The sequence below is a fragment of the Hyla sarda genome, chromosome 5 (genome assembly GCF_029499605.1).
Source record: "Hyla sarda isolate aHylSar1 chromosome 5, aHylSar1.hap1, whole genome shotgun sequence".
In the NCBI taxonomy this organism is placed as follows: Eukaryota; Metazoa; Chordata; class Amphibia; order Anura; family Hylidae; genus Hyla; species Hyla sarda.
The window spans coordinates 150,925,205-150,949,699 of record NC_079193.1 but is presented as its reverse complement, the minus strand read 5'-3'; the positions used below and the strand labels follow the sequence as shown (position 1 = coordinate 150,949,699).

General features: G+C 39.3%; 1 protein-coding gene across 4 annotated transcripts in view; it reads right to left on the bottom strand.

The window, feature by feature from the left end:
* SUGCT (succinyl-CoA:glutarate-CoA transferase) overlaps positions 1-24,495 on the bottom strand; it is a 1,132,767-nt gene that overhangs the window by 352,883 nt on the left and 755,389 nt on the right. The window contains exon 13 of one of the 4 annotated variants that reach the window (XR_008844018.1): positions 2,164-2,232. The exons of the other annotated variants lie outside the window; for them this stretch is intronic. The gene's annotated coding sequence lies outside the window, so the exon portion shown is untranslated. The remainder of the gene's footprint in view (positions 1-2,163; positions 2,233-24,495) is intronic. 4 annotated transcript variants of the gene reach the window in all.

The window sequence follows — 24,495 nt, the reverse complement described above, 5'->3', positions numbered from 1 at the left end:
CTTGCCGCCTGCCCCCGACCTTCTGCTACGTCTGACCTTGCCTCTGCCTAGCCCTTCTGTCCCACGCCTTCTCAGCAGTCAGCGAGGTAGAGCCGTTGCTAGTGGATACGACCTGGTTGCTACTGCCGCAGCAAGACCATCCCGCTTTGCGGCGGGCTCTGGTGAAAACCAGTAGCCTCTTAGAACCGGTCCACTAGCACGGTCCACGCCAATCCCTCGCTGACACAGAGGATCCACTACCTGGAAGCCGAATCGTGACACAAACCTATCACAATTCTTTATAGGTGAGGGTCTGGGTACTGACACTTTCACCAAGTTATGAGCCCTGGTCTCCTCAATACCTTGTTGACATTTTATGGTTTTCTTCAAAGAGCCACAGATGAGAAGGAAACATGTAGATTTGAGCCGAGGGGGCACAGTGTATGGGCAAGTGTTTCTGCTCCTTTGTGTAATCAATTACCCATATAAACTTCTGACGTGTCACTATCATGTCAGGATTTTGTCGTTGTTTTTTTAACAACAGATACACTACTGGACATCATTGCTGGATTTCTTTAATATATATGTCCATGCTTCAAAATAAAATATGCATTGTGGAATATGCAAAGTAGCATGCAATATTTCTGCTCACTAGGTAAACATCCATCGGGAAACATAAAAGGCTAATGAGCTATGCCGTGTGGCACTGCCTAACTTTTTCAGTACAGGAAAGTACTAAAGAACGTCCACAAATGAATCACTCTTCTCTCGTGTATCACCAGGACTACTTCTTCCATGAGTCTGCAGGTATACTCAGGGGCTATAAGTCATGGTGAGGGGGCACTAGGCAGGGAGAACACTTCTCACATCAATAAATAGCCATGAGTAGGTTATTGATGCCATTAACTGGTTACAAAACCAGAATGTTCAGCTATTAAACGCTTATCATTTGGTGTAGGATCTGTGGTTTGTGTATTTGCTATACATATTTGCATGTGTGCATATCACACGTTTTAAAATACTTAAAACAATCTATTATTCACTGTTTAGGTCCATAGGCCTGCATCAGCCAGAAAAATAGAATACATTTAGATAATACTTTACACTATTATTATCTTTATGGCTTTTGTTTATAAAAGAGATTTAATCCACATGAAAATCTCTTTTTTTTTTTTACATAAAGCTGAATTCCCATAGTAAACTATGTAACAACAGATTTGTTGTTTTATTTTTTTTAATAACCATTCAAAACAGAGCAGGAAAAAATAGATAGCAGAACAACTCCCATTAGATACAATTACATGGCATATGGTACTTGTTTTTAGGATGGTAAAAAACGTGGGTTCAAATAAGTTGAGCAGTCTTGTAAAGAAGACTACATGATACTCTATGGAATGGATTGATGTGAGTGTCTCTCATGATTGCTGCTGGTAATTTAATCCAAAAGTGCTGCCAATGATAAACTTGCTTCATCCCATCATTCCAACAACTGGAGCTGATTTAGCAATGATAACTCTACGATTTGCTATCTTGGTTAATCAGCCTTCTGCAACTAACCATACAAAGTTGTAAATGAAATGTGTTGGCCTGATATGCCCCAGACATGCTAAGAAATGGAAAATAAGAATACAATGCTATGCTGTACGCTCTATGTACTCTTGTCTGTAATTATGTCTGGTGATGTCCTAGGAACTGCATGTGTATAAGCTAAGATTAACAATTATAGGTTAATCCTTCATAGGACACATAAAGGATACATTGCATAATGACAACTTCTGTTCATATGGCTCCATCAATGATCCAGGGCATGGAGTTGTTGCACACAGTAGCTCCCACTCTGGAGGAATTGTTGCCTATTCATTTAAATGGCGGGGGAGAACTATACTGTAGAAGAAATGTCCCTTAGTCTGAAGCCTTCAACTTCAGCTCAAGGAACCATCCCCTGATTGCAAGTGGGTCCTTCATTGGAGAAGGGGTTTGCCAGGAAGGATCACACCATTATGAAATATTTTCCTTTTTTTTATGGAAGACTTTTGTAAGCATTAATGAAATATAGCAAAAAATAAATAAATAAATTAAGTTAAATAAACAAACACCATGTTATACATAATTGATATTTTGTAATAAATAAACTGGACTCATACAGAATCATACACTTAAGAAAAAGAATAGTGGCACCGATACCTGTTGATGCAGCTCCTCGAGATGGAAGTGTGGACGCTACCAACTAGATCGACTCAGCTGACGACGGTGCTAGGACAATGGGAAACCCAGTAAGTGTAATATATAGCAAAGATAAACAGACGTCCTGCACTCACCGTCCAAAAGCTGATAGTTCAGTTCCCATCTCGGGCTGCTTAAACCAGCATGGTAAACGAGAGTAGTGTGGGGCGCTCAGTCGCAGTCGCCTCTGAGCGCCCCACGCTACTCTCATTTACCATGCCGGTTTAAGCAGCCGAGATGGGAACTGAACTATCAGCTTTTGGACGGTGAGTGCAGGACGTCAGTTTTTCTTTGCTATATATTACACTTATCAGGTTGTTTTAGAACTACTTTCTACAAAAGAATTGATGCTCTGGTACGGATCATAAACTGATTCTAAACAGACTGTCAAGCACAGGTTACAGGACAGATATGGAAGTATCAGACTGTTGACAAGTCACGTTTCACCGAAATGGTATGGCCACGTAGTTAAACTTCCTTACATTATGAAAGTCAGGTAACTTCCAGCATGTCTCTGTTTCCATTAGCATAAAATCAAACGCACTTAAGCAAAGCATAACCAGATGTACAGTATCTGAAATAGTACCCCACTTGTGTACACAAATAACACAACATTGGTCTTCCATTACTTGGTACAACTGTACCATATGAAGGATGCAAAATGGGGGGGGGGTTGCTGAATAAAGCCATATGGACCAATGACATGAAGAAACAATTTCACAGTAGATGAACATGAGGGAGCCTGCAATGTGCTTGCATGCATGCTATTAATTTGTATTACATGTCTATAAGTGGTACAACATGGGAATCCTAATAGGTACAGTTTGTACAAGACATATATAATGGTGTGCAGATGGATATCTTATTATTACAGAAGATTTGTATATGTCAACCTGAATTGAGTCTGGGTAGTCTAGGTCTGCCTTTGTGCTCAAATGTTAGACACATTGGGGAAAATACTCTGTACTGCTCTTTAATTGGATTTCAATAACTTTGTATCTTTCATGTTTATATGGAAAAATATATATAATGTTAGGCTATATTCATATGTAGAAGATAGTTTGCAGAGATTTCTGGTCCAAACAAATAAATGTTTGCAGACATGTGTGCATTAATACCTGTAGGAGCAGAACGTTTGCAGCAAATCTACCACATGGGAACTTAGCTGCAGTCGATTGCTATATCAAAAACAAGTTTGGCAATTTTTCCTTAGTTAAAAACTTGCACTAGTGGCATTATGGTGTTCTCCAGTAACATTAGACAGCAGCCTATTGTGAGACAGTATGGTAGTCAGGGATGGCTATTTTTCTCCAAGGTACCTGTTGTATGTGGATACTTAATTTCAGGAAGCGCATATTTCATCCAGGAAAAGCTGGGTGAGATATGGGAAATTCAGAAACGGTTAAATTCCTGGTGTGACTTAGCTTGCTAGGGAATTTGTTATGTCCCTGTTATTGGGCCTGGACTTCTATGGGATGGATGGCAGGTTTGGTGAAAGGCCTTTTTATGCCTTCTGGGCCCTCCACATTTTCAGTCTAGCCCAGATCAGCACAGGTGCTAAGGACAGCTCATCACTGGGCTTTAAAGGGGTACTCAGGCACCAAGACATCTTATCCCCTATCCAAAGGATAGGGGATAAGGTGTCTGATCGCGGGGGTCCCACCGCTGGGGACCCCCGCAATATAGCATGCAGCACCTACCTGTAAGCACTGCTGGAAGTGCTGGAGGCTCTCAGTGTTATACCTCCTGACCACGGTGACGGAGTATCGTGACGTCACGTCCCGCCCCCACAATACAAGTCTATGGGAGGGGGTGTGACGGCCGTCACGCTCCCTCCCATAGACTTGCATTGAGGGGGCAGGGCATGATGTCACACGGGTCGGAGTCGTGACTTCACGATACTCCGTCCCCGTGGTCAGGAGGCATAACACTGAGAGCCTCCAGCACTTCCAGCAGTGCTTACAGGTAGGTGCTGCATGCTATATTGCGGGGGTCCCCAGCGGTGGGACCCCCGCGATCAGACATCTTATCCTCTATCCTTTGGATAGGGGATAAGATGTCTTGGGACCACAGTACCCCTTTAAAACTAGGTGAAAGTCAGTCTCTGAGCAAGCTGTGAGAAACCTGCACTGATGAGAGTGTGAATCTGGAGGTATAGTCACAGAACTGTCCAAATAATGTACAAAGTTGATTTAGCAGACACAGTGCTTCACAGATGAGCTGTTGGTTTTATAACACAGCCTTCAGCTTACCGAGAAAGTTTAGAGTCAATATTATGTACCCTATTAAAAAGCTACTTAAAAGGAAATGTGTCATCAGAAAATTGGCTGTTGGTCAAATGATTGTTAAACATTTATGGTCTTTATTTTACTACCTGTATTTAAACAAAATTCTTTAAGCTTAGAATTTTCACGTTGGTCACTAAGTCTCATAATAGATTGACACTTTTTGAACTGTATAGATCACTTCTAAGCAGTCATCTCACTACCACAGACAAAATGACAAAGAATATTGACACCTATATCTACCTAGATAAAATAATATCTACCACTAACAATAGGTGGTGGTTACAGCTCATCTCCCCCACAGACCAGCCTAAAAAGCTCTACCATAGAGTCAACGGCAGACTTGCTTTTCCTGTTGCTGCTGTTCACAAACTCTTTAACTGCTGTTAACAGAAGGTTAGACGAGATGGCTAAACTCATAATTATCTACAAGAAATAGAATTTAAAAAAAGAAAATTTTATCATTCAGGTTTAAAGGGGTACTCCGCCCCTAGACATCTTATCCCCTATCCAAAAGATAGGGGATAAGATGTCAGATCGCCGCGGTCCTATCATTACAGCACATAGCGAGTTCGCTCTGCACGTAATGACGGGCAATACAGGGGCCGGAGCATCGTTACGGCATGGCCCCGCCCCTCGTGAGATCACGACACGCCCCTTTCAATACAAGTCTAAGGGAGGTGGTGTGGCCACGCCCCCTCCCATAGACCTGCATTAAGGGGATGGGCCGTGATGTCACGAAGGGCGGAGCCATGACATCACGCTGCTCCATCCCCTGTATCGCCCATCATTACGCACAGAGCGAACTGTTGGATCCCGGGTCTCCCCAGCAGCGGGACCGCGGCGATCTGATATCTTATCCCCTATCCTTTGGATAGGGGATAAGATGTCTAGGGGCGGAGTACCCTTTAATTGCTAAACTACTACCTTTCAAAGAGTGTAATTTATGTTTTTCAATACAAAAGAAGCAGCATTTACAGGGGTACTCCGGTGGGGAAAAATGGTTTGAACCCACTGGTGCCAGAAAGTTAAACAGATTTGTAAATTACTTCTTTTTAAAAATCTTAATCCTTCCAGTACTTATCAACTGCTGTATGCTCCCCAGGAAGTTCTTTTCTTTTTTCATTTCTTTTCTGTCTGACCACAGAGCAGGATATGTTTGCTATAGGAATTTGCTCCTGCTCTGGACAGTTCCTGACATGGACAGAGGTGTCAGCAGAGAGTACTGTGGTAAGACAGAAAAGAAATTCAAAAAGAAAAGAACTTCCTCCGGAGCATATAGCAGCTGTTAAGTACTGGAAGGATTAGGATTTTTAAATAGAAGTTATTTACAAATCTGTAACTTTCTGGCACCAGTTGATTTAAAAAACATTTTTTTACGGGAGTACCCCTATAAAGCAAATGAATGCAATGCAGTACAGAACTGAATAACTATTAAGACCATTTCAAAAAGGCAGACCATTCCATTAAAGATACCCATATACCAGGTATATAGAAAAGAGAGAACAGGGAACTTATAGTTCCAACATAACTCTATATGGATTTTCATGTAAGACAATCAAGAATTAAACAAACTAAACCTCCCAGAATTGTCATAAAAACAAATAGTGAACAAACACACAACAGGGGATAAACAAGACCAACAAAGTACAGGAGATGGGAATAAGATGGGAGGAGAGAATCCTACATATAACTGTTAGTTGAGCAGTAATAGTTGGTTTAAGAGAAGTAAGTAATCCTTGGGTATCAAGTTGCATACCAGTTATACATTTTCTTTCATGGAAAACAACATGTTATAGGCTAAGGATGACTAGAGAACCAGTTTTGTTAACAAGTGTGTCTCGTCAAGAATTTTTAAGAAAGTGGTATCCAGATATGATTTTCTTGACACCTTTATAAACTTGCATTTCTGTTTGGCTGAATGTAAATATTATTTCAAAAGATGGCTACAAGAGTATCTGATGCCACTTATCTCAGGATAAAAATGAGATTGAAGAGATGGGGAGCCCCCATAAACATTAAACTGTAACGTAATGCCTCTAAAATTTGTGGCATCTGCCAAGATAACTTTGTATCGAACGCCATGCTCTTCACAGTTCAGCATGGTGAGACGCAGCTTATGCCAGGCGGTTGGATTGCCAAAGCAACTGTATGACACCCAAAGAGGTCCGTGCAGTAGCCCTCTTCTAGTTAAGAAAACTTGTGCACAGATTTTGCTGGGTGCCATACGGTTGTCTCAGCAACTAAAAGCTTGAAGTCATCTATAGAGTATTCTACTAATTTAAATGCTTGTATGCGTTAGCTATATAATATATATGATATAATTCTTCAATCTACTTTATCAAGCAAACAGCCTAAACATTTTAAGCAATGCACAGTATAGTGTCCTAACCAAATAATACTTGTAAAAATGTGTAAAGACCTCTCAAGGGCACCGTAAATTCACAAGTTTCGATAAAGTGTTTTCTGTTAACTTGACATTCTCTTTAGAGACCATTATTTGCATTAGCAAAAATTGTGTCCCGGTCAAGGAGAAAGCAGATTTCCTGGTTTGGTTCTTGTCTCTGGCCATAAAGGGAGAGTGGTTAGAAACAAACTAGTTTATGCATCCCTAGTCACCAACAAATGGATAAAGCAAACTTGCTTGAACAGGTACTGAATATCTGCAAGGCTTAAATCTAACATTTAACGAGTTAAAAGGAAACAAAAGGATTTACAGCTGTGTTACTAGAAGACATCAATGACCCAATGCATAAAATGTTTTAACTTTCTTTTTAAACCTGAAAGATTGTAAGTATATTTAATCTCTGTAAAATATTAATGACCTATAAAGGGAAAGAAGATGGGCATCTAACTTTGGGAGGTCACCATCATTTCCAACAACATGGTCTCCAAAATGAAAAGTTACTAGTCAATCTCTATTATACAGAAGACCAGCCTAGGAATTATAGCAATGCAAGAAAATACTTGGAATTAATTACAATGATTTTACAACGATTGTCCCATATAGTGTTGGGCGCGAATATTCGCAGTGCGAATATTTATCGTGAATTTGTGAATATAGCGCTATATATTCGCAATTACGAATATTTGCTTTTTTTTCACAGTACACATCACAGTGATCATCCCTCCCTGCTTCCAGCTTGTGGTGTAAACAAGGCTCCAATACTAGGTACTGTGTCAGACTGGCAGGCGCCTGAAAATTAGCAAATGCGAATATTCGCATATGCGAATTTGCGCATATGCGAATTTGCGCATATGCAAATTTTCACGCATATTGATCCCTCCCTTCTTTTAGCTCTTTTATCACACGATATTGCGCATGCAAATTTTATGCCGAATGCGCAAGCGAATTCTATGGTGCATAGAAAATAAGGCTGTGAATATTGCGAAAATGCAAATTTTGAGAATATATGACGAATATTCGTCCATATATTCGCGAAATATCGTGAATTTGAATATGGCCTATGCCGCTCAACACTAGTCCCATATATGTACAATATTTAGATATATATATTATCATGGATGGAAGCATGCAATAATCACGTTCACTTATGTTATTTAATAAAAAATGGATAATGGGTAGAATTTTGAGCAATAAATCTTCAATATATATATTCCATAAAAAAAAGTTGTCTCATCATGAGAAACAGCTGTTCAAAAGCCTTAAAGGGGTACTCCAGCCCTAAAAATTGCATTGAGGGTGCGAGGCGTGACGTCACGAGGGGGCAGAGCCATGACGTAACGATACTCCAGCCCCGTGTTCGTGAGTCATCAGACACGGAACGATCTTCGCTTGGTGAGGCTGATGATAGGGGGTGCTGCATGAGAGATGGCGGGGATCAGATGTCTTTTCCCCTATCCCTTGGATAGGGGATAAGTTGTCTAGGGCCAGAGTACCGCTTTAATAGACAATATAGATCTTATAGCGGGGTCTCCTGTTTGGAGCCCCCATCACACTTTTATGAGCAAGAAAAAAAGAGCAGCTCCTTCTAAGTATATGTTGTTCCCACTCTAGCACACCCAGTGCCTCCATGTATTATGTGGTCTGCCATTCATTTAAATAACATCAACAGGAACAAAAGGAGCACTACCAAGAGCATCTTTCTCTCTCTCTCTTTCCTTGAGACCATGCACATTTGTGCATTACTCAGAGAACCCGCTTATTTCAAAGACAATTGTCTAATCCAAGTGGATTCAAAATGAATCAGAAATTTAATGGATCCACTTTTGACTCAAAAAACTGCTTCAAAAACTGAAGTGGCAGCTTTACAAAAACACTCCATGCGACACCTGAATAACACCATTAACAGTATAATAGTATTTACAACGGTAACCTTTTATGATCTGTGGGGATCCAGATGCAGGGACCCTTAACCAACCCTGAGAATGGAGGAACTACAGCAAAAGGAATTGTATAATGCCCCCAATTTATGGGCCCAGTTCCTTGTATGTGCATGCTGACATGACATGCCATATGCATGGGGAAAAAGAGTGGAAGAGATGTGGCACTACATCAGCACTGTGACCTCTGTGCTATTTTTCTAGAAAGGTTTCCAGTAAACTCACCATAAAGCAAACATTGTAAAAATAAATAATATGGGAAAACCTTAATAAAAGTAAGTTTTTTATTTACCACAATAAATCTTTGCTTGCAAATCCATGGCTTTCGAAAGGGGGTTATGTTCACCTAGCAAAACAGATGACGAAAGCGCGTGTCCATTAGTACAGCACCATTGTGCTCCATAAAGGATTGTTAATGTGTGTTTCTACTTGATGTTATTTCATCAATGATGGCTCCATGTACCAGGATGTCAGCCATTATTAATATCCCTGTGTGAGTCGCAGCTGCCATGTGTTTACCACTTTCAGCAGGTGTCATTTCTTTACTAGCCTCAGGTCTAATAACAACTGCTGTTTTAGCTGCTTTTTAAATACGAGCCTCTTAACAATCACATCTGTCTGGAATCCGACAGCTCTGGTTTTCTCCTCTTGTCAGTCAGATGGGGAAATTTGTTTCCCAGTCTTCACCCTACAAGTAAATCTCATTTTCACAACTCATCAATAATGACTGAGCTAAGTGACACACCTATTTACACCTCAGGCGTATTTACAGCTCATGCTGTATTAAGCCTGTATACACACATATTATAGGCCCATTTACACTCAACCGTACCAAATTTATGAGCAATCGTAATGATACTTGGTCAATGCTAAAAAAAAAAAGAAGATCAGTAAGAACATTTCTTCATCATGAACTGTGATACTGTAAAAAATATTTTTAGTTTCACAATTCGTAAATGTTGTTCGGTGACTTCTACGGTTGATATTGTTGCCTAGTGCACAGATGGGTCCTGGTTCCAAGACACAAGTACTCTATTGGAATTATATTGAGCATAATACGATGTACCAGAAACTGTATACACAGATGAGCCCGAGATGAAAACAGAAAAGGAGGGTTGCAAGATGTAAGTCTTGAAAACGATACTTTCTTTACTGAAGTTCCATAAATGAAACAGCAGGACAAAAGTACCAGTGCAGGGAGCGAGAGCAACCACTCACAGGGGCATACCACGAGAGGCAACTAGTTTCACGTTCCATATGGACGCTTCTTCAGGCCACCCATACTGGACATGAAACTAGTTGCTCTTGTAGTATGCCCTGGCCCCTGTGAGCTATTGCTCTCGCTCCCTGCACTGGAAATTTTGTCCTGCTGTTTCATTTATGGAACTTCAATAAAGTATCGTTATCAGGATTTACAACTGTGTGAGTGCAACCCTCCTTTTCTGTTTTCATTTTCGAATATTCCTGCATATATTTCATTGGGTCTGCACCGCCAGAATAGTCATTTTCCTGCCGGTGTATGTGGTTTATTTGTCAGTGATACATGGATAGCAGTGTCCGGACTGGATTTCTGCTTCTACTTTACATAAATTACAGATTAGCCCCAGCCCTACACAGATTATTTTAAGTGACTAAATATTACTACTATACAATGACAGGGTAACAGACTGGAAAACATTGCCTTTAACATCCCCATGCTATGATATCACCACACAGAGGCTAAATAATACCATCGTACCATCACTTGATAAGACCGCAATACTGTGACTTAGTAGTACCACTATACTATTACTTACTACCATACCGTGACCTGATAACAACACATACAAAGACTGTACACAATTCCATAATTAAATAACCAATATGATCACCATACACTAAGAGAATATTACCGCAATACTAATACAGAATTCAATGATCATACAGTGGTTAGGAGGACAGTTATCTCAATGCTGACTGGGCAGATAAATAAAATACTGATGAGATGCAAAAGCAGAAAAAAAATCATAAATAGTGATATTTTTTTTGGTTGAAGTCTTCACGTTTTCCATCGATATCAGACCACCATGATGATTTTACTCCAGCTACAACTACATCCAGAGCAGCGGAGAAAAGCGTTGGCGGTCCGGAGCGGCGGTGACAGGTGAGTACAACTTCCTCTAACAGTGGTCTACAACCTGCGGACCTACAGATGTTGCAAAACTACAACACCCAGCATGCCCGGACAGCCGTTGGCTGTCAGGGCATGCTGGTTGTTGTAGTTTTGCAACATCTGTAGGTCCGCAGGTTGTAGACCACTGTCCTATACTTTACATTGCACGGATCCCTCAACATACGATGGTTTCAACAAACTGTGGTCCGTTTGGAACGGATTACCATCGTATGTTGAGGGACCACTGTACATTTTTGCCTTTAAAGGGGTACTCCGGTGGAAAACTTTTTTTTTTTAAATCAACTGGTGCAAGAAAGTTAAACAGATTTGTAAATTACTTCTATAAAAAAAATCTTAATCCTTCCAGTACTTATTAAAGGGGTATTACAGGAAAAAACTTTTTTATATATATCAACTGGCTCCAGAAAGTTAAACAGATTTGTAAATTACTTCTATTAAAAAATCTTAATCCTTTCAGTACTTAAGAGCTTCTGAAGTTAAGGTTGTTCTTTTCTGTATAGTAATCTGTGATGACACGTGTCTCGGGAACTGCCCAGTTTAGAAGCAAATTCCCATAGCAAACCTCTTCTAAACTGTGTGTTTCCCGAGACACGTGTCATCAGAGATTACTGAGACAGAAAAGAACAACCTAAACTTCAGAAGCTCATAAGTACTGAAAGGATTAAGATTTTTTAATAGAAGTAATTTACAAATCTGTTTAACTTTCTGGAGCCAGTTGATATATATATATATATATATATATATATATATATATATAAAAAAAATATTTTCCTGGATAACCCCTTTAACTGCTGAAACACTGAGCTCTCTGCTGACATCAAGACCACAGTGCTCTCTGCTGACATCTCTGTCCATTTTAGGAACTGTCCAGAGCAGCATATGTTTTCTATGGGGATTTTTTTCCTACTCTGGACAGTTCTTAAAATGGACAGAGGTGTCAGCAGAGAGCACTGTGGTCATGATGTCTGCAGAGAGCTCTGTGTCCCAAAAAGAAAATAATTTCCTCTGTAGTATTCAGCAGTTAATAAGTACTGGAAGGATTAAGATTTTTTAATAGAAGTAATTTACAAATCTGTTTAACTTTCTGTTTTCCACCGGAGTACCCCTATAAGCCTTATTTCTCAGCAATGTCCAATTATGGCATTTTGAGCTGTTTGACATAGCAGTTTTGGTGATAAGCCCATTTATGATTGACAGCTGCCACCCCACAATAATGAAACCTTTGTTTCTATGATAACTTTTGGCCCTCAGGATGCAGCCTATTTTTATAAATTTTCTTCACCATATTCTGAGATCCAAAATATTTTAGTTTTTCAGTTGAATTTACTATTATTATTTTTTTAATACTCGACAGAATACATTAAATTACTTTTAGGGGTTATCATTACTGTACAGGTTTGAATGATTAACCCCTTGAAAACATCTATTATAGATACAGTCATGGCCATAAATGTTGGCATCCCTGACGTTTTTCAAGAAAATTAAGTATTTCTCACAGAAAAGGATTGCAGTAACATGTTTTGCTATACACATATTTATTCCCTTTGTGTGTATTGGAACTAAACCAAAAAGGGTGGAAAAAAAGCAAATTAGACATAATGTCACACCAAACTCCAAAAATGGGCTGGACAAAATTATTGGCACCCTTTCAAAATTGTGGAAAAATAAGATTGTTTCAAGCATGTGGTGCTCCTTTAAACTCACCTGGGGCAAGTAACAGGTGTGGGCAATATGAAAATCCAACCTGAAAGCAGATAAAAAGGAGAGAAGTTCACTTAGTCTTTTGCAATGTGTGTCTGTATGTGCCACACTAAGCATGGACAACAGAAAGAGGAGAAGAGAACTGTCTGAGGATTTGAGAACCAAAATTTTGTAAAAGTATCAACAATCTCAAGGTTACAAGTCCATCTCCAGAGGTCTAGATTTGCCTTTGTCCACAGTGCGCAACATTATCAAGAAGTTTGTAACCCATGGCACAGTAGCTTATGTCCCTGGGCATGGGTAGAAGAGAAAAATTTATGAAAAGTGTCAACACAGGATAGTCTGGATGGTGGATAAGCAGCCCCAAACAAGTTCCAAAGATATTCAAGCTGTTCTGCAGGCTCAGAGAGCATCAGTGTCAGCGCAAACTATCCATCGACCCCACTGCTGACACAGAGACATATAAAAGAAAGACTACATTAGACCAAAATGTCTTGTGGACAGATGAGACCAAGATAGAGCTTTTTGGTAAAGCACATCATTCTACTGTTTACCAAAAAGGGAATGAGGCCTACAAAGAAAAGAACACAGTACCTACAGTGAAATATGGTGGAGGTTCAATTATGTTTTGGGGTTGTTTTTCTGCCTCTGGCACTGGGTGCCTTAAATGTTTGCAAGGCATCATGAAATCTGAGGATTACCAATGGATTTTGGGTCACACTGTACAGCCCAGTGTCAGAAAGCTGGGTTTGTGTCCGAGATCTTGGGTCTCCCAGCAGGACAATGACCCCAAACGTACGTCAAAAAGCACCCAGAAATGAATGGCAAAAAAAGCGATGGAGTTCTGAAGTGGCCAGCAATGAGTCCAGATCTAAATAAATCCCATTGAACACCTGTGAAGAGATATTAAAATTGCTGTTGGGAAAAGGCGCCCTTCCAATAAGAGAACTGGAGCAGTTTGCAAAGGAAGAGTGGTACAACATTCCGGCTGAGAGGTGTAAGAAGCTTATTGATGGTTATAGGAAGCGACTGATTTCAGTTATTTTTCCCAAAGGGTGTGCAACCAAATATTAAGTTAAGGGTGCCAATAATTTTGTCCAGCCCATTTTTGGAGTCTGGTGTGACATTATGTCCAATTTGCTTTTTTTCCTCTCTTTTTTTGTTTAGTTCCAATACACACAAAGGGAAGAAACATGTGTACAGCAAAACATGTGTTACTGCAATCTTTTTCTGTGAGAAATACTTCAATTTATTGAAAAATTTCAGGGCCAACATTTAGGGCCATGACTGTAGATATTGCCAATATCATAGGGGCACAGCAGTTAGCCCACTAGTTATCCTGCAGTGCTATTGCCGTATGTCAATGATTTGGCATGGTATGGAAGGCTAGTTGCCTATTAGACTCTGCTTTATTGTGTAAAAGCAGCAAAACATAATTTATATATTGGTATTGCCGTAATTGTAATGTATTGCATTAATGCACTATAAACTTCACAAAAGCAATATCAAAATAATAAGAATATAAATGGTGTTTTCCACGCGCCCACCCTCAGAAAAAAATTATAGCTTTTCAATGCATTCTATGTATCCTAAAATCACATGATTAAAAAATATTTGTCCTAAAAAAAACAAGCCATCATACAGCTATGCCAATGGGAGAATAAAAAGTTACAGTTCTCAGAATGCAACTGTAACATTTCTTCATTAAGTCTAAAATAACTGTGTCCTAAGGGGATACCAATTATGTATCCATTTTCATGTTTTATGGTTTTCATTTAGAGACTTGGTTAAAAAGAAATATTTCTAATACTTTATCAAAGCTATTCAAATCTATAGTATGTCTAAAGGTTTTATCATGCTAAGACTTGACAAAGAATTCTCAATGCAAAATTAAAATGGTAAGTAACTTGAAGGGTCCCTTTCATTTAAAAAATAACTTTTGACATAGCACAGAGACTTGATTTTGATCAGTTGGATTTTAGTGCTGAGACCCTCATTGATCATAAGAACAAGTGGGGAGAAGCACACAGCTGTTCCCTACCTCTTAGCAATCTCCATCCAGCTTAGTCCAGCATAGATTTATAATGGGGTTGTCTAGTAAAGCTTTTTCTTGCTTGTTCTAATGATAAGTAGGGGTCTCAGCAAAATACTTTTTACTTAAAGGGGTACTCCGGTGAAAAACTTTTTTTTAAATCAACTCGTGCCAGAAAGTTAAACCGATTTGTAAATTACGTCTATTAAAAAATCTTAATCCTTCCTGTACTTATTAGATGCTGAATACTACAGTGGAAATTCTTTTCTTTTTGAAACACAGAGCTCTCTGCTGACATCATGAGCACAGTGCTCTCTGCTGACATCTCTGTCCATTTAGGAACTGTCCAGAACAGCATATGTTTGCTATGGGGATTTCCTTTTACCCTGGACAGTTCCTAAAATGGACAGAGATGTCAGCAGAGAGCACTGTGCTCATGATGTCAGCAGACAGCTCTGTGTTTCAAACGGAAAATAATTTCCACTGTAGTTTTCAGCAGCTAATAAGTATAGGAAGGATTAAGATTTTTTAATAGAAGTAATTTACAAATCTGTTTAACTTTCTGCACTGGCACCAGTTGATTTAAAAAAAAAAAGTTTTTCAGCGGAGTACCCCTTTAAAATGTAAAGGTAACGTACATTATTTTTTTTTTAAATGATAGGTTTTATATGTCTTTTTTAAATGATAGGTACACTTCAACACAAAAAACATTACCAAAATTAACACAAATAATTAAATTAAGCTAGGAACATCATAAAATAACACAATTGTGAGTATGTGAAGGGAAAAATATACACTGGGTGCTTTGTACAGATAGACTTAAACATAGTAGTATTCGGTCTTAAATCAGGAAAACAGGCCTTGTTTAAAATAGGAACCAAATCAAGAATGGGTATTATAGGGGATCAAAACAGCATAATAGGTAGACATTTTAATGTATGAGACTAGCATAATCCAATGCTATATAATAAGATGATTGTGGGTACAACATGCAATTGCTGGAAGTGTTAGGATTGTTAGACGGTAACTGTCATTTCATTTTCCATAAAAAAAGATAGTAGTATACAAATGTTTTCTATCAATAAAACAGCATATAGCAACAGAAAAGTCACCTGTTTCTAGCAACAGAGAAGTGACCCTTGGAAAATATATTTTGGTCTATTTTATAACATTCAGAAAAAAAACAGGCTAGTCCTTTCACCTTGTATCCAACATTCTTGCTAGCTTGTGTTGCTGTGTTTTGTCACTAACTGTACTTTATCTCAGCCTGTGTTATATTTTTCCCAATCGTAATCTTGTAAAGCACTGTGGACGCGGGTGGTGCTATATAAATAAAATTGCACAGTTACATACATATGGGTTTTATGCATCCCCTGCAGGTGTAAGTCTCACAAGGACATTAAACGATAACATGTGAATTGTGATCTCACGTTGAGCCTACTAAGACAAAAACATTACTCATTACAAAGTATTAATTTCAAGAGCATTATCTATGAAACACATGCTTTATATGTCTTTTGTTTAACAGCAGCACTTTAGGTTAAATGTTCCACATAACAATGTTTTAATAGGACCACATGTTTTACCAGCATATGAAATGTCTGTATTTTTCTATGTATAGTACCATACATGTGAATGAGATATTAATACATCATATCCACACAATGCAGAAAATTACTGTTGCATAAGTGCACAGATTGGTTGTAGATTTTCCCTATTGAAATCAATGGTGTCCCAAAATATTGAAGAAGCAAAAACAAGTGATCCCTTTTTTTTGGATCATGGGTTGTGTATGTGTAGGCCTGGTAAGAAGTAGAAGCAGCAATGGTGATGGGGGCTGGTGGGACCTATAGTATCCAGCATACAGCAGGAGGTAGCAGACTGGTAGAAATATTGTAGCCAGCAGACAGCATGGGTGGTGGTAGTACTATCTAATCAGTGGAATCAGGCATTGGTGGTTTAAATTCTACATTGATTCATTCTTGATTTATTTTAACATATGCCAAAAGCCAAAAATGTGGTCCCTTTTTTGGGGATCATGGGTAGTGTATGTGAAGGGTAGAAGACTGGTGGTAGTTGTCAGCAGACAGCAAGCTGTGGTAGGCTGGTGATAATTGTAGCCAGTGGAAGTGGTGGGTGGACTAGTGATAGTCGTAGAAGCCAGCAGACAACTGGCAGTGGTGGACCGGTGGCAATTGTAGTAGTTAGTGGACAGCAGGCAGTGGTGGACTAGTATTAGTTGTAGCCAGTGGACAGCAAGGGTGGGAGTTATGCATGGTTATGGTGGTAGTTATACAAACAGTGTGTCTCCAGTTGTAGCAAAACTACAACTAAGTATAAACATGTGGGGATGTTACACTGTTTATACTGTTATAACTGCATCTAATTTTCTTATTGAGAAAATTATTCAGTAAATATGCCTTAAAAACTTTTTTAAACATGTCAGAAGGCTTGTAAGGCTACGCTAGTAAGAAAAATTATGTTATAGTCACTATACTCATCAGATTTCCATAGTCTATACCTGGCAAACGAGTTAGCAGAATAGCATTACCAATACCATTTTTTTAAGTGTTCACTGACTATTAATATCTCAAATGAGAACATTTATATATCTAAAATTTCAGTGACCCTTAAAATATACATAAACATATGGTCTATGCTGCTGAACAATGATCTTATTTGACAGCTATAAAAAATCTGCAACTGGGCCTGTTTTCACTTTATGCCCAAAGTTCTAGAAAGGCAAAATCCTGTTCTCATTAATCATGTGCTCCTTTAACTCTATTGGAGCCATTTAGTTATCAGACCACAGATTAACTGAATTTTATCATAATTTATCAAATGTTTTCATACTTTAAGAGGGTTGTCAAACTTTCTACAAACCAAAGCAAATAAAGGTTAGCAACATTCACCAAATCCAAGAGGTGTAGTAGTAGTCAGTCCAGTGGTATGTATTGAGGCTAGGTTTGCTAAAATGGTTATGTATGTTTTTTATATATCAACTGGCTCCAGAGAGTTAAACAGATTTGTAAATTACTTCTATTAAAAAATCTTAATCCTTTCAGTACTTATGATCTGCTGAAATTGAGTTGTTCTTTTCTGTCTAAGTGCTCTCTGATGACACGTGTCTCGGAAACTGTCCAGAGTAGAAGCAAATCCCCATAGCAAACCTGTTCTACTCTGTGCCGTTCCCGTGACAAGCAGAGATGTCAGCAGAGAGCACTGTTGCCAGACAGAAAAGAACAACTCAACTTCAGCAGCTGATAATTATTGGAAGGAGTAAGCTTTTTTTAATAGAACTAATTTACAGATCTGTTTAACTTTCTGGAGCCAGTTGATATATATAAATAAAGGTTTTTTCCTGGAATACCCCTTTAAGGTTCACACAGCAGAAGAAAATGGATGGTTCAACCAAAATGATTATTTGTTGGGTAAAAGTTAACAATGTTTTTTTTTAACTAGTTTTAGCCAATTGAAAAGAGGCAATCATTGTCCTGAAGTTAGCGGTGTTTGAACATTTTAGCTGATCTTTCGTAAAGGAGAGATTTTGTCCATGAACAATCTTTCAGGAAAGAATGTTCTAAGAACATTCCCATAATTTTCTCAGAATGATCACTTGTTTTTTTTGCCAGGTGTCATTGATCATGTATGGTCATTTTGAACAACTGTAATAGATTATAACATATGTATGTTGTTCAACCATGAACATCTTTTGTTCAACCATGTATGGCCACCTAAAAAAAACTTTCTTCTCTTAAAGCTGCTACAATTGTTACACAGGATTCTGATTCATATTTTTAAGAACAGTCACATTGCCTACAGGGCAATGAGACTGGATACACATATACAACATTCTAAAGTATCCAAACATTGCCCTAAAGAGCAAGCAGGCTCGGACTGCCTATGGCTGGCCGGCTGGGACGGGACATTGCTATGGTCCACAATTTGCTAATGGGCAGCGTGACATGCTGTCCACAGCCGGACCAAGAAGAAGATGGTGGTGGAGGAACGGAGCGAGAAACCTGAGACACAGAGGGAGCAGAGGATGGCAGACATGTCATCAGGTTGTGTGTGGTATTGCAGCTTGGTTCCGTTGAAGTGAATGGAGCCAAGTTGTAATACTAAATACAACAAGGTGTGGTACCGTTTTTGAAAGCAATTCGCTCTGCTTTTCTATTCCTTGATAACCCCTTTAAAAGAATTACTATCCCCTACACTCAAAATGCCTCTAGCTTACTTCCACCTCTCAAATCTCTGGGCCAAATGACAAGCTTGAGTTTTGTATAGTGTTTTTATTCACATAGGTATAGTACAACTGAAAAAAGAAGAGCACTCACCAATTGCTTACATATGTGGATTGACTTTAATACAGCTAGCTTTATGGCACTTGTATGAGATATCGCTCTTGGCTGTGAAAGACGTCACAACCACAAATCTTTAATAACAAGCAGTCATGGATAAAGAAGCAGAGGGGAGAGCAGTGGGAGGGATTAGCAGAGCTCCAAGAATAAAGCTGTGCACCAAAACAGGTAATTTGCATATTGAATAAAATGGTCATTTCGGAGAAATACATAATCACAATGCTAAAAGAAAGATATCATGTACAGTTTAGAAATAACAAAAAAGTCACAAAGTGAGAGTAATAAGACGAGTGTCCACAAAGCAAACTGCAGATGAGTCACACACAACAGGGATTTATGCACTGCGAACAGAATAGTGAGATAGTGGCACTAGAGGTAATAAGTGGGGCACTTACCCGGGTCCTGCGCAGGTAAGAACATTCATTATTTCAGTTATCCATGAGATACAGCAGGAGGAGAAACTGTACAAAAAGAGCTCAGCCGAGCTCCAAGTAAGGGACACTTGCTGCCTGATCATTACTGCTCTAGTAATAAGGTTTGTGTCAGTTTCCCATTAATGGATTTTGATCCATTAAAGGGATCTGAACCCATCAATCACCTCTAATAGCATAATGCATGAAAGCATTGTAGTATGTAAAGATCATTGACTCTTATTTCAACATATTACATATTTTATTTGTACAGCAGTCAAGGAGACCAGTCAAATAAAAATATCAAGCACTCTTTTAGATGACTTTTTAAGTAATCCAGTTCTTCTATCTGTTATATAAATCAGTGCATACTAGTACCAAAACATAATGAAGTGTTGAAATGCAGAACAAAAATCGTGTGAGCATCAACGGTTCAATTGCTGTTTATAACAGTTACTTTGCTGAGGAGACATTGTAGGATTAAGGAGACACACATGATTAATGCTACAATGCATCAGTACACCATAATAATACTAGAACTTTCTGGGGCCCTCTTCAGTTCCAGGAGATTGTAAATGGGTTATTTGGTAGAACATCAAAGATGGGAAGATTTCCTTTATTTTCATTTTCCTCTATCACTGATTGAAGTCACAGGCACATTGTATTCTATAGTTCTATTCTCCATTTTCTCAATGATGTTGTGAGTTACAGGTCATAAAATCCACATTACTATCTTTAGCAATGTCCACATATTCCCTAGCTTTCAATAGCAATGGGTAGTATATTTACCGTATTTTTCGTCCTATAGGACGCACCGGCGTATAAGACGCACCCAATTTTTAGGGGCAAAATAAAAAAAAATAAAGATTTTGAACCCAATAGTGGTCTTCAACCTGCGGACCTCCAGATGTTGCAAAACTACAACTCCCAGCATGCCCGGACAGCCGTTGGCTGTCCGGGCATGCTGAGAGTTGTAGTTTTGCAACATCTGGAGGTCCACAGATTGAAGACCACTGCATAGGAGGTAATACTCACGTGTCCCCGCCGCTCCGGACCCGTCACCGCTGCCCTGGATGTCGCTCCATCGCTGTCGCCGTGTCCCCGTCGCTCTGGAACGTCTCTGCTGCCGGCCGGGTATCCTCGCTCTCCGTCGCCTCCATCACGTACGCGACGTGATGACGAGGAAGGAGAGCGCGGGCATACAGGGGATTCCTGAATGGAGAAGACACCGAGGAGGCAGGTAAGTTCCCTCCCGGTGTCTTGTAAGCACTAACCCGGCTATTCAGTCGGGCTGTTCGGGACCGCCGCGGTGAAATCACGGCGGTCCCGAACAGCCGGGTTAGTGTCACTTTCCCTTCAGACGCGGCGGTCAGCTTTGATTGCCACATCTGAAGGGTTAGTACAGGGCATCACCGCGATCGGTGATGTCCTGTATTAGCCGCGGGTCCCGGCCGTTGATGGCCGCAGGGACTGCCGCCATAGGGGTGTATTCGCCGTATAACACGCACCGACTTTTTCCCCCCAGTTTTGGGGAACAAAAAGTGCGTCTTATACGGCGAAAAATACGGTACATCTGTGACACCTACAACACTTAATGACAAATCAAATCCTTTTCCTATCCAAGGGATATGCAAGAGATATTACACAGTCTTTTCACACAAAACGTGAGCAGGATGGTTGTCACACTGTGAAGATTGCCATCTTAACATGTATAGCTTGGAAGAAAAAAAGAGACAGAGGGGATATGATAGAGACTTTTAACCCCTTAAGGACTCGGGGTTTTTCAGTTTTTGCACTTTCGTTTTTTCCTCCTTACCTTTTAAAAATCATAACCCTTTCAATTTTCCACCTAAAAATCCAGATTATGGCTTATTTTTTGCATCACCAATTCTACTTTGCAGTAACATTAGTCATTTTACCCAAAAATTCACGGTGAAACGGAAAAAAAAATCATTGTGTGACAAAATCGAAGAAAAAACGAAATGTTGTAACTTTTGGGGGCTTCCGTTTCTACGCAGTGCATATTTTGGTAAAAATGACACCTTATCATTATTCTGTAGGTCCATACGGTTAAAATGATACCCTACTTATATAGGTTTGATTTTGTCGTACTTCTGGAAAAAATCATAACTACATGCAGGAAAATTTATACGTTTTATAAGTTTTTATTTTTTCACATACAGGGCGGTATCAGGACTCATTTTTTGTGCCATGATCTGGCGTTTTTATTGGTACCATTTTTGATCACTTTTTATTGGACTTTTTGATCACTTTTTATTCATTTTTTTATGGTATTAAAAGTTACCAAAAATAACCTTTTTTATACTTTGGAATTTTTTTGCTCGTACGCCATTGACTGTGCAGTTTAATTAATGATATATTTTTATAGTTCGGACATTTACACACGCGGCGATACCACATATGTTTATTTTTATTTACACTGTTTTATTTTTTTTATGGGAAAAGGGGGGTGATTCAAATTTTTATTAGGGAAGGGGTTAAATGACCTTTATTAACACTTAAAAAAAAAATTTTTTTGCAGTGTTATAGGTCCCATAGGGACCTATAACACTGCACACACTGATCTCTCATGCTGATCACTGGCGTATATTAACACGCCTGTGATCAGTGTTATCGGCGCTTGACTGCTCCTGCATGGATCTCAGGCATGGAGCAGTCATTAGTCGATCGGACACCGAGGAGGCAGGTAAGGGCCCTGCCGGTGTCCTGTAAGCTGGTCCCGAACAGCCCGACTGAGCAGCCGGGTTACTTTCACTTCAGACACGGCGGTCAGCTTTGATCGACGTGTCTGAAGGGTTAATACAGGGCATCACCGCGATCGGTGATGTCCTGTATTAGCCGCGGGTCCCGGCCGTTGATAGCCGCCATGACCAACCCGATATGACGCAGGGACATCGCGTGACCCCGCGGCATATTGCGGGAGTCGGCGGAGGACGTAAATATAAGTCCTTCGTCGTTAAGGGGTTAAATATATAAAGGGAATCAACAAGGTAAAGGAGGAGAGCATATTTAAAATAAGAAAAACTACCACAAGAGGACATATATATTTTATATTAGAGGGGTAAAGGATTAAAAGTAATATCAGGAAGTATTACTTTACTGAGAGAGCAGTGGATGCATGGAATAGCCTTCCTGCAGAAGTGGTCGCTGCAAATGCAGTGAAGGAGTTTAAACATGCATGGGATAGGCATAAGGTGATTATCCTTCATATAAGATAGGGATAGGCATTAGGGTATGTTCACACTGCGGAATCTCCACTCGCGGAATTCCGCGAGCGGAGATTCCGTCAGGTGGCCGTCACCGAAGATACTTTGTTGGTAGGACCACAGGGCACTGCGCCGTCACCATTGATGGCTATGCAGTACTCATGGAATACCGTGCAAAGAATGGACATCTCCTTTCTTTGCGCAGAACAATTTCACCAGCGGAATTGTCCCCCGCTGAAATTCCGCAGTGTGAACAGGTCTCGCGGAAGACCTGTTCACACTGATGGGAATGTTCACTGCGTGGAATTCTACTCGCGGAATTCCACAGGGAATTCCACAGTGTGAACATACCCTAAGGCTATACGCCATATAAGATAGGGCCAAGGACTATTGATAGTATTCAGAATGCTTGGTCAACTAGATGGGCCAAATGGTTTTCATCTACCGACACATTCTATGTTTCTATATTAGGGCTTGTTTGTGTGCAACCAACTGTACTTTCATTTTACCATAAAAAGTTTTGCGCAACCAAAAAAATTATTGAAATTAATTAATAAAATTGAAAAGTAAACCGTATTTAGGTAGTGCGTAATAGCAAATTTGTATAAAAAAAAAAAAATAAAAAGCCAACAAATTGTGACCAAAAATCAGTCAAAATTTTTTATGAAACATTAGTTTTTAACATTTGGACATTTCGGCATTCAATGAAACCAAATATGTTTCTTTATTGAATTATTATGTGTTTTTTATTAGTAAAATGGGAAAAAGGAGTGACATTTTTTTTAACTATTTAAAAAAAAATCGAAATATGGGACTACTTATAGCATTCCATTGGTTGTTATTACTGTTCAAGAGTTGATATCTGTGGTCCACTTGTAAAGCCGGCCAGAAGGCAGACAATACACATGGATCACAGAAGAGTGGCATGGAGAAGGTAAGGAGATCTCCGGCTGTCATCTTACTCATCAAATCCCCACAATTGTGCTGCGGGTGGTCCGATAAGTCTCAAAAAGCCCCCCTGATGCTTTAGATCAACACTGATCTTGGCACATAAAGGGTTAATGACGGGGATTAACGTGATTGGACATCAACAAATACTGTGAAAGATAATTGGATGCACTCAATCAAACACTAAGTCCACTCCTAAAGACGTATTTAAACCATAGTTGACTGGGCTGAAAACTGTAGGGGGCATGGCTCAGGTATAAAGTTAACAAAATGACATTATAACCAAATAGTGTCCAGTAAAACCCTCTCTAGGAATTGATACTTGCGGTAGAGAGAAATACTTTAACAATGTCCTGAGAATAGGAAATGCTTTTGCTAGATGAATAATGGAACATAAAGTCCAAAAAAATAAAATCAACAAACCACAACAGGAAATTCTGATCAAATACATAACTCTTATAGAAAATGCTTTTCAACTGTTTATACCTTAAGGGGAACTGGGTAATTATGTGCTAGGACTGGCAAGTACGGGCCAACTATTATTTATATTCACTTTTCACAAAATGTGGTTTAATCACAAATCTTGCCATATGAAATGCATTTAGGATACACTCAGAATCTTACTTGTACTAATTTCAAGGCAATAAAACAGTGAGAAACAAATTATTATAATCTGACACTTAATAATAAAATCTATAATCTGGAACGAAATTCTGTTCAGTTAAATTGTCACTATACAGAGGTGAAAATGTGTACTTAATAGGCAAAAAGTGATACTATACAGCTGTGTATAATGGACTTACTGTGCCTAT